The sequence below is a fragment of the Pongo abelii genome, chromosome Y (genome assembly GCF_028885655.2).
Source record: "Pongo abelii isolate AG06213 chromosome Y, NHGRI_mPonAbe1-v2.0_pri, whole genome shotgun sequence".
Classification (NCBI taxonomy): Eukaryota; Metazoa; Chordata; class Mammalia; order Primates; family Hominidae; genus Pongo; species Pongo abelii.
The window spans coordinates 51,826,659-51,838,715 of NC_072009.2; the positions used below are offsets into that span (position 1 = coordinate 51,826,659).

The window sequence follows — 12,057 nt, forward strand, 5'->3', positions numbered from 1 at the left end:
CATTTCTTTTGGGTCAGTCACCACCAGCGCTTTATTTTGACCACTTGATGACATCATATTTCTCTCATTGATCCTAATGCTTGTGACTATGCATCAATATCTGTGCAATGATGTAAGTGCCTAATTCAGTGTTTTAGTTTGTCTTTGTTTGGAAGCTTTCTTCCACAGTAAGGCTGTCCAGAGATTCAGGGCAAGGAGAAAAAGGAAATTAAGGTCTTGAAGTCTATGATAGCTTCAGCCCTGGTAGCATGAAGGGAAATATTAATGAGCAGACTTTCATGGCTGGAGTAATTTGACCAACAAAGTTGACTCAGTGCCAGGTTGCACATGCATCACACAGTTGAGCACTGGGTGCACTCAAGGCCTGTAGCTTCCATGGTCTCTGCTCTGACATTTATTCAGTGCCTGAGGTTACTGTAGTCAATCAGCAGGAATATTGACTGGAACTCAGCTCCATTATGCTGTGGTCATAGTTTCTAATCTGTTGCCAGCGTTGGTCTACATGATTACCCCTGGGTATCAACCTCCCAAAGGGCTGGGGTAAGGGGACAGGCAAATAAAAGTCCCAAGGCAAAATGTACTATGCCTACTTCCTTTACCCAGGCAAGCCTCCCACCTCCATCTCCTGAATAGTTGAGACTACAGGAATGTGCCACCATGGCTGGCTAACATTTTTGGTGTTTTGTTGTTGTTTTTTTGGGGCTCAAGTGATCTGCTCACCTCAGCCTGATAAAGTGCTAGGGTTGCAGTTATGAGTCACCACACCCAGCTAAAATTTACTTTCTAAAATTTAACTTTTATGTCATTTCTTTTTATTCAGTCTTATTTCTCATAAAGGCAGTCAAGAATGTTATCACTTTAGAGTTTATCTTTGGGTATTCCTGAAGGAATAAATGGACTCTTTATATTCATTTTCTAAATGCTGTTAGAAAATGAATAATTAGTTTAGATGAGTAAAGACAATTTGGCCTCTTTTTGTTTTCTGTCTTCATTTCATTGTGTATGAAGACTGTGTTATTTTAACCCTCCTGTATACAAGAAATGAATTTTTACTCTTTCAACTGAATGTAGTAGAAGATTGTTTAAACTGATTATTTAACTACTACATAATTTTGGTTTTCTTCCTTGTGCATATTAGTCTAATTATTGGGATAACAATGTCAAAATTAAATTAATTTTCTTCTTATAAACTTTCTGATAAAATTACCTAAATACACGCAAACAAATCATGCCCACACATATCACTTAATTTCTAAAACTTTTAATTTTTCTGCTTCTCTAGCACCTTGTATTCCATCACTCAGCAATATCTGGCAGCACCACTTCCAGAATTTACTTGGACTCCACAGATTATTTCTGATTTCCTGTTATCACCTTTACACTGGAATTTCCTACTTTACACTCTAACTTTGTATAAAAAAGAAACTACCTTTTCAAGATCTAGTTCAGGTAATTTTATTGGTTCTTAATTGAGATTTCTTTCTAGGTGCTGTCACACCTTATAGCATCAGATATGAATGTCTCTATCCAATTTCCTGTGTTCCAGTTATTTTATTTTGAGAGAATGTGTATATACATTTATAAATTTGGGTATGTGTGTGTTCACTTATTATTTGTTTTTCCCAGGTGTAATATATGTTTTGCATGCATATATTTACTAAATCCCTGATAATGGAAAGATAACAGACTTTTTTCTTTTTTGTAAGTAAATTATTTTCTTAAGGAGGTGGGTTGGGAGAAATATATCTTAACATGGCAAGTTTAAAAGAGAAAGTGGCCATTACTAATGAAAATTATTCTCTAACATTTTCTTGTTTATCTTTAATAGCGTTGCTGATGCATATTCCCTCTTCTCAGTTGTGTAAGTGCCATTCACTGCAATATGCTGGCCATCCACACTGTCAACGACTTTTCTGCCATTAAGCTACAAGTGATAAAATTCATCTATGTCATGATATGGCATTCCTTGGTGATTATCTCATGTGTAGTGACTCTGGCATTTTTCCCTGCATCTCTGAAACAGGGGAGCTTACACTTTCTGTTAATCATATATTTTGTGTTATTATTGACACCATGGCTGGAGTTTTGGAAAAGTGGAGCTCATCTTCCTAGCAACACAGAAAATAATTCCAGCTTGGTGGGTAACTATGGGTGCTTATCTTAATCATGCTAGTATATGCTGCCATCAATTCTCCTGCTGGTCAGCAGTGAAACTGCAGCTGTCAAATGAGGAATTGATAAGAGACAGAGGTGGGCCATACAATCCTACACTACAGCTTTCCGTTTTTAGAAAATATGATAATAATATTGATATTTAGATTCTCTTGAGGGAACATTTTACTGAAGTCTTGCGACTCAATAACTGCTGTGTAGCTCATCATAACCTACATAGTAGCCATTGGCTTTATGCTCCTCTTCTGTCAGTATTTGCAACCAAGGTGGTCAGTCAAAGTATTGCTAGGAGATACTGAAAATCATCCAGAAGCACTGTGATATAGTGTAAGCATCTGGAGAAAATTCCATTAAAAAAATAAAAGTAAGCAGCTGAGGAATTACTGTCACCCATGGAGAAGGGTTAGATATGTTCAATAAATGAGTATGCAATATCCATATATACTTTCACAGAACAAAGAGTAAAGAGGGTGAGTGTGACTTTATAAAGATACTCATAAAAAATTATAAACAACAAAATCTTAGAAGCAGTTTCAAATAAAATTGATTTTTCTAATGTGACTATGCATTAATAATTTTTGTTTTCTTAAAAATAATTGTACAACTTATTAAACAAAACAAAATCCAAACTCCATCTGGCTCCAAAAACTAAGCAGAAAACTTAACCATAGTACATTTTTCACCTAGTACATTTTTGGAACCTATACCTTTAATTTAATAAGTGTTTGTAATATAGCATATACTTTATCAGTGAACATTTTCTTTTCACCCTTTTCCCTCTGGGTGCAGAAACACTTCAGTTTGATGTAATGTGATCCAATTTGTAGTCTGTGCTTTTGGGGTCATAGAATTGAGTTTTCAAAAATATAATTAAATTAAAAATAATAATTACCACATAATCCAGCTACTCTACTTCCAAATATGTACTCAAAGGATATAAAATTAGCATGTCAATGAGATATCTACACTTCTGTATTCATCTCAGCGTTATTCATAACAGCCAAGATACGGTAACAACACAAGTTCTCATCAACGCAGAAACAGATAAAGTGTGGCACATATACACTATGAGATATACTATACAGCCTTAAAAAAAGGAGAAAGATCCTTTATTTATTTGTGACCAAATGAATGGAATTGGAAGATATTTTGCTCAGTGTAATAAGAGAGGCACAGAAAGACAAGTATACAATGATCACAATTATATGTAAAATCTAAAAAGGTTGAACTCATTCAAACTGTGAATATGCCAGATGTGGTGACTCATGCCTGTCTCTCCAGCCCTATGGGAGGATGAGGTAATTGGATAACTTGAGGTCAGAAGTTTGAGTCCACAGTGAGCCATAGTTGTGTCACTGTACTTCAGCCTGTGTGATGCAGCATGTCCCTGATTCTTTCTACAAACACACCAAAAGTAGTCAGAGATTGGAGTGTGTGGTGGTGATGGGAGTGGATAGAGAAAGGGGAGGTGTTAATCAAAGGATAACAAATTTCAATGAGACAGGAAGAAGTTCTGGTGATCCTTTGCACCGAATGGTGATCACAGTTAATAAAGTCAACTTCAAAATTGTTTAATAAAAAAAGGTCAGGCATGGTGGCTCATGTCTGAAATCCCAGCACTTTGGGTGGCCATAGAGGGAGGATCATTAGAGGTCAGAAGTTCAAAACCAGCCTGGCCAACACGATGAAACACTGTCTCTACTGAAAATATAAGAATTAGCCAGGTTTGGTGGCATGCACTTCTCACCCCAGCTACTCAAGTGTCTGAGGCAAGACAATAACTTGAACTCGGGAGGTGGCAGTTGAAATGAGCTGAGTTTGCACCAGTGCACTCAAGTCTGGGCAACAGGAGAAAAACTCTATCTCAAAAATACCAATTGTTTAAAACTTAGAATTCATATATTCTTACCACAAAAAAGAAATGGTATGTATGTGAGGTAATGGATATGGTAACTAGCCCAATATAATTATCTTGCAATATATACATGCATTATAAAATCACTTTGTGTCCCATAAATATTTATATTTGTTCATTTAAAATACAAATTTTCAAAGAATGACAGTTATAATATACTTGGCTTAATATATATAGACAGTAATATATGCTAAAGTTTTCTTCTATTTTGAATATTTGGCTTCTGTTATTTCTTGAGGAAACAATAAACATGGGAAGGGATGAAGAACACTAAAGCTTAACGTTATATAATTTACATTATTTTGTTGTGTTTGGTCTTTCTCCTTTTTTTCTTTCTACCAAAGCAATGGTGACAAGTTTCTTATTCACACTTTCTTTTGTGTTTCTTTCTCCTGAGAAATCAGCACCAGAAACAAAACTTGTATAGATTTGTGTGTATTTTTTACTGCTCCTTGTTATGACCCTCTTTGCCTTTGCTTTGAATTTCCCAGCTTCTTAAAACACTGATTTGCTTATTATTTGTTGTCTCCTTGTGCCATTACTTCTTCATTCTACCTGCAGGATCATTTCTTTTTATTTTAGTTTAGTTTAATTTTTTTGAGAAAGAGTCTCTGGCACAATCTTCACTCAATGCAACCTTGGCCTCTTGGATTCAGGTGATTTTCCTGCCTCAGCCTCCTGAGTATCTGATATCACAGGCATGCAATACCACACTTGGCTAGTTTTAGAATTTGTAATTGTGATGGGGTTTCACTGTGTTGCCAAGGCTGGTCTCAAACTGACCTCAAATGATCCATCCCCTCAGCCTCCCGAAGTGCTGCAACTACAGGTGTCAGCCACCAAACCAGGCTTGATCATTTTCTTTACTAGATCTACATCCTGCTTGTCTTAGTCCTAGATACACCACTGTAAACTCATTTACTTAGATTCTGTGATAGGAAGACTCACAGAAATAGTTGGCCCTGACAATTTTTAATTTTATTTTTCTTAACTCTCCTTTCTTAAGGCATTTACCCTGTTTTTAGAATCATATCTTCTACTTGTCACTAAATCCCATATATCACTTGTCTGTTGCATATTACTCAAACAGTCATGTGTATTTGTAAAACTGAGTCACACCATCTTTCTTGAAATACTATTTTGCTTTGGATTACCTGACTCAACTTTCGTCTGATTTCTCTATTTAATTGTCAGTGTGTTTTGCTTCATTTTATCTCATAGATATCTGCTTGTTAGACCACTAATGTAACTACACAGAATACCTCTTTCTACTTCCCTTTCTCCTTTCCCTTTTCCCTTCCCTTTTCCTTTCCTTTCCTTTTCTTTTTTAAGAAAGTGTTCTGTCACCCAGTCTGGAGTGCAGTAGTGAGACCTTGACTCACTACAGCCTCAAATTGCTGGGCTCAAGCAATTTTCCTGCATTGGTCTCCTCAGTAGCTGAGACTACAGATGCATACCACCACACCTGGCTTTTTATTGAGGTTGTTTTGAGACAAAAGCCTCTTAAGTTTTAAATCTTGGTTCTAAGGAATTCAACCAGTGATATGATCTCTGAATTTCTATACATTGTGCTTTTTTTTTTCTTATGAGTGCCCCAAGATTAAGACAGCCAAATTTAAAACTTCCTCTGAACTTCTTTACACTTTCTACATGCCTCTCTCTTCTGTTATTTTTTTTTCCAAAAGTACATCACCTATATAACATAAAAACTAAGGATATTCCAAATACACTTATTTTCCCCCATCTCTTTCATATTTTATCTATAACAATATTTTATCTATTATCTACCACCTACAATTTTTTTCTTGTTGCTGTTTATGCATTAAAGGTGAGTTCATCATTTATTGTTCCCTAAATGATAGTATTAACATCTTAATTTACTTCCTTCTTCTGTGTTACCCTGTTCAATTTATTTTTCATTGAGGGTCTAGAATTATTCTACTTTTCAACGAATGAAACACATCTCTTTTCTTTTCGGTTCTTTTTCCTTTCTGCTTTACTATCAACTGTTACTTTATGAAGTGAGGAGTCATTTCAGTGTTATTTACTATTATATCCACCATTTTAAGCTAGAATTCTGAGATATAATAACGTCTCTCTAAGTGTTTAATATTATAATAAATAATACAACTTTGTAATTTCAGTATTACATTTTTGAATACTAAGTCTACATAGTATTTATGAAACAATATTTTAGTTGACTTACAGATAAGCTTATGCTATCTTTTCACTCACTCCTTCCATTTCTATCCATCCTAGCTATAAGACACTTAGAGGTGTGAAATTGACATATTCTTCTCTATCCTTGAGAGCCTGTTAAATGAATAAAGAAAATGTGGCACATATACACCATGGAATACTATGCAGCCATAAAAAATGATGAGTTCATGTCCTTTGTAGGGACATGGATGAAATTGGAAATCGTCATTCTCAGTAAACTATCGCAAGAACAAAAAACCAAACACCACATATTCTCACTCATAGGTGGGAATTGAAAAATGAGAACACATGGACACAGGAAGGGGAACATCACACTTCAGGGACTGTTGTGGGGTTGGGGGAGGGGGGAGGGATAGCATTGAGCGATATACCTAATGCTAGATGACGAGTTGGTGGGTGCAGCGCACCAGCATGGCACATGTATACATATGTAACTTACCTGCACATTGCGCACATGTACCATAAAACCTAAAGTATAATAATAATAATAATAATAAAAGAAAAAAGAAATGTATGCTCACCATTTAATTCATATTAATAAATATAAATGTTTAAAATTTAAAATGTATTTAAAAGTTTTTATTACTTAAATGTACTATTACAGTTATCATTTACATTTTTTATTATTCAAAACTCAATATGGGAAACAAACATGGAAAAATCTCAAGTAATTCGTTATTTATAATTCCTTTTATCATAGAGGTCACAAGACTTCTCCTTACTGGTTAGGGTCATATTTCCAGAACAGTTGTAACATTTCACTTCTCATTTCCCAGTGAAATCTGAGGAGTGTCTTTTGAATTCTATATTGATATGCCTACATCTACCCAGTCTAATTCTGTCTTCTTAGGAGGGTATGACTCTACAAGATGAATAGGATAGTGTCCTAAAATATCACCCTTACATTTAATTATATAAAATATCACTAATATAATAATAATACATGAGCTGCACATTATGGAGTCTATTTAGAGAGTTAATTTTTACATTCAAATACTTTAGTTAGAGACTGTAAGATTAAACTGGCCCAAGATGGAACTTAATTATTTATAACAACTACCATACTGTTGTGAAATGAAGTAACTGAACTCTTAATAATTTTGAAAACAATAAAGTCATATCATTTAAAAGTTGCTAACAGAAACCTATATTCTTAAACATTTCTTATGGCTTGAAAGACAGAATGGCTTTCATGATAATGATGGAAGCAATGTCAAATAAAATCTTACAAAACAGTCTGGACATGATGGCTCCATGACTGTAATCCCAGCTCTTTGGGAGGCTGAGGCAGGTGGATGACTTGAGGGCAAGAGTTTGAGATGAGCCTGGCCAACATGGTGAAACCCACACTCTATTAAAATTAAGAACATTATCTAGGCATGGGGGTGCAGGCCTGTAACCCCAGCTACTCAGGAAGCTGAGACAAGAGAATCCCTTGAACCTGGAAGAGGCTGCAGGGAGCCGAGATCACACCACTTCACTCTGGTCTCGGTGGGACAGTGAGACTATATCTCAAAAAAAACCTATCTGAACATTAAAAAGCAAGGTAGATTTAACCAAGTTTCTATTTTATGCTGTCATTAAAGCTAATTGAGTTAAAAGTGAAGAGATATAAGGAAGAGAAAACAAACTCAGACTTGGTTTTTGGAGCTCTGGAATCTATTAACATAACTAAGGGGTTCGTTTAATGAAGAAAGACCTGACCTCTAATTTTGGGAAGACAGTATGGGGCATTTTAACTGACCATCATCACCCACTCCATGGCTTCATGGCAACTGTGAGGAATATTAAATTCTAGATGCAGATTTTGATGCATGTGTGGAAATACGGAGCTTATCTCAAATAATTGTGGTTGTGTGATTTAAAATGTCTGAGGCTCCCTTGGAGAATATTAGCTCAGAGGCTTTCCTTTAGCCCACCTCAGAGCTTTCTTGGGGGAAGAAGTTGACTGCCAGGAGGCATTTGTGGAAAGGAAATATACAAATAGGAGCCACTAGGAGCAAGAAATAAGAGTCAGATCAAGCAGTACACAAGCAAAATGCCTGGAAAGAAGAGACTGGTGAAGAAAATTGATGAGGAAAACCAGCTTTGAAAAATTCTGACAGTTTATTTCTGTTTATTTTGGATTGGGTTTTAAATAGTCACAGAACTTGCCCTGTGGCCCACATTGGAGTCGTGTGGCATGATCATGGCCTAATGCAGTGGCAACCTCCTTGGGTGCAAATGATCTTGCCACCTCAGCCTCCTGAGCATCTCACCTCCCTGGACTCCACCAATCCTCCCCCCTCAGCTTTTCACAGTACAGGCATGGGCCTCCAAATCTAGCTTATGTTTGTATTCTTTAATACAGAAGTGATCTTGTCATGTTGTCAAGGCTGGCCTCATACTTCTGGGCTCAAGTGATTTGTTCTGCTAAGCCTTCCAAATCAGTGGGATTACAGATATGAACCACCACACCCAGACTCCTACTGGTATATTTAGAAGGATATAAGTATGTCCATTTTTGGATGCATGCATGGAGAAGACCCCAAAACATTTCACTTTTCCCTGACTTTGGACTAAACACTAGAGTTCCTGAAAGAGTCCATATGCAAATTCTGGACAGTTTTTCTTTTCTTTCTTTTCCTCTTTTTCTTTTCCTTCCTTGGATTGTTTTTTTTTTTTTTTTAAATGTGTTAAGAACAGTAGATGAAAAAAAGGATGACAGAAAACAGGTTAAGTGGCCATACATGACAAAGAACATAGACTACAAAACTGGCTTTGAAGAGTTTTAAACAAGTTCACAACCCACAAACTAAGCAATTGTGGAGGTCAATAATTTGTTATCCAAATATGCTGAATAATATCCAAAGTTTTCAAAGTTCAACAATAAAATAAAAGCCATTCAAAGATAAATGCAAAAAAACACATTCAAATAAAACATAACTAAAAGAAACTATTTCAGAAAGCCCAGGCATTGTACTAACTAGGGAAATCTTTCAATTCTCTTCATTTTAATGTTCTCAAGACCTAACGGAACCCAGTAGAACAGTGATTCAAAGTTGAAAATACCAATAAAGACATATACATTATTTAAAAAATGAAATCAATAATCTGTAACTAGAAAGATTGAATTGCTTGTGTGAGCATTCAAAGAGCATAATGAGGCAACTTGAAGATGGATTGTTTGGTATTATTCAGTGTATGAAACAAAAAGAGAAACAAGAATAATGAACAAAACTAAGGTTGCTATGGGGTTCCATCAAGAATATCAACATATTCATAATGGGAGTTCCACTGAAAAAAGAGAAATATGGGGGGAAGGAAAAGAATATTTGAATAAACAGTGGCTGAAACTTCACAAATGTGTTGATAGATGGAAATCTAGTCATCCATGTATCTCCAAAGAAAAAAAAATACTCCAGGAAGAATAAACTCAAGGATATCCACACTGAAACACATGCACTGAAATTGACAGAAGACAAATAAATAAAGAACTTTAAAAGAAGCAAGACAAAAGTAACTGATCACATGCGGGTTATCATCCATGACATTAACAGTCAATTTCTCATTAAAAATTATGGAGGAAATGTTACTGTGATGAGATCTTCAAAGTGCTTAAATAAACAAAATTAAGTCAATCATAAACTCAATATCTGTCCAAACCAAAATTTAAATTTATGAGCAAGTAAGGCATTTCCAAGCAAACAGAATTAAAGAGAGTACATTACTACTAGATCAGCCATACAAAATGTGATAAAAACATATAAGGAATGAAAATAAAACCATACCTCATGTGCAAATAAAGAAATGAAATAAAGAACTCAATAAAGTAATTACACCGGGAAATATAAAACCCAATATTATTGTGTATGAGGTTTCTGTAACTGTATTTTTCTACTGGATTTAAATGACAAGAGGAAAGGCACAATATCTCACAACTGTAATCCCAACCAAAGATGAGGATTTCCTTGAGCCCAGGAGTGTGAGACCAGTCAGGGCAAAAAAGCGTGACCCTGTCTCTAAAGAAAATCAACAAAATTAGCCAGCTGTGGTGGCATACACTTCTGTCCCAGGTACATGAGGGGCTGAAGTGGAAGGATCCCTTGAGACCAGGAGCTCAAGGCTGTAGTGAACCATGTTTAGCCTATGTGACTGAAACCCTGTCTCAATGAAATAAAATAAAATTCAATAATAAAATGAAGAAATGACAAAGAATAAAACAATAATTACATATATGGGTTGTTACTACATATTGTATAACAGAGAATTTTTGACAAAAAAAGTAGAAAGGTAGGGAGAGCAATATAGGAAAATGATTTTTGTATGTCAATACTCAGTTATTGTAATTCACACTGTATTATTATAAATTTAAGATATTAATTATAATGCCATTAATGGCCAATAGGAAAGTAACTGTTTAATATACTGAAGAGAAAAGAAGGAGTCAAAATTATACCCTAGAAAAACAAATGCAAATATGAGTAGTTTTGGAGGAATGAAATATAACAACAACAACAAAACTTGTAGAAAAAAAGGACAAAAGTAGGAAAATAAATTCTTGTCAGTAATTAATTTCAGTCCAAATAAACTCCAGTTAAATGTCAAAGACTGGCAGAATAACTTTTTAAATGTTTTAAAAGTGAGGGAAAAATAATGCAAACAGTAACCAAAATAGAGGTGGAATTACTAGATAAATATCGAAATTGTGTAACTGATCAAGAAGATATATCACTTATATATATACCTAATAACAGATCCTCAGAATATGTGAAACAAAAATAAATAGATTTGAGGAGCTAGACAGTTCTGCAATAATAATAATAGTTGGAGATTTCAACAACCCACTTTCAACAATGTGTGAAGTGACCAAATCCAAGTTCAATAAGAAAAAAAAGGTCTTGAAAAGCAGTATAAACTAAATAAGTCTCTCAGACATATACAAAACAGTCCACAAGCTGACTACACATTCTTCTAAACTGCTTATGTGTTATTCTCTGTGCTACCTTCAGAATAGACTTTATGGTAGGCCACAAAGCAAATCTAATTATATCTAATATTATTGAAATCACATATAATGCTTTCTCCAACCACAATGGAATAAAACTAGAGACCCATTTTCTTTTTTTTCTTTATTTCTTTTTTTCTTTCTTTAAAAAATAAATAAATAAGTTGGAGTTTCACTCTGTCACCCAGGCTGGAATTCAGTGGTGTGATCTCGACTCACCACAACCTTTCATGTTCAAGCAATTCTCCTGCCTCATACTCCTGAGTAGCTGGGACTACAGGCACACACCACCATGCTAGTCTAATTTTTGTAGTTTTAGTGGAGACGGAGTTTCACTGTATTGACGAGGCTAGACTCAAACTCCTGACCTCAGGTGATAAACCCACTTCAGCCTGTCAAAGTTATGGGATTATAAGCATGACCACCATGCCTGACTGAGTCTTATTTTCTAAAAACTGAAAAATACATATTGTTTGGAAACTAATAAATACACTCTTCAAAAACCTATGGTTAACTGAAGAATCTGCAAGGAACTAAATAATTTTCACAAATAAAAGAAAAATTAAAACATACTAAAGCTTTTGAAATGCACTAAATCAATTTTGAGAAATACATATATGTAAACATATAGATAAAAAAGAAGAAATGTAAAATTTATAACATAAATGTACACAAAAAGAAGCAGAAAAAGTTTAAACTAGAGTAGAATACATTTATAAAAAATATGGCATAGTAAAGGAAGTTACCATCAATTGCCTCCAAC

General features: G+C 34.9%; 1 pseudogene; it reads left to right on the top strand.

The window, feature by feature from the left end:
* The first annotated feature begins 1,814 nt into the window (after nt 1-1,814).
* LOC129053309 (testis-specific XK-related protein, Y-linked-like) lies at nt 1,815-2,290 on the top strand (annotated as a pseudogene).
* The last annotated feature ends 9,767 nt before the right edge of the window (nt 2,291-12,057 follow it).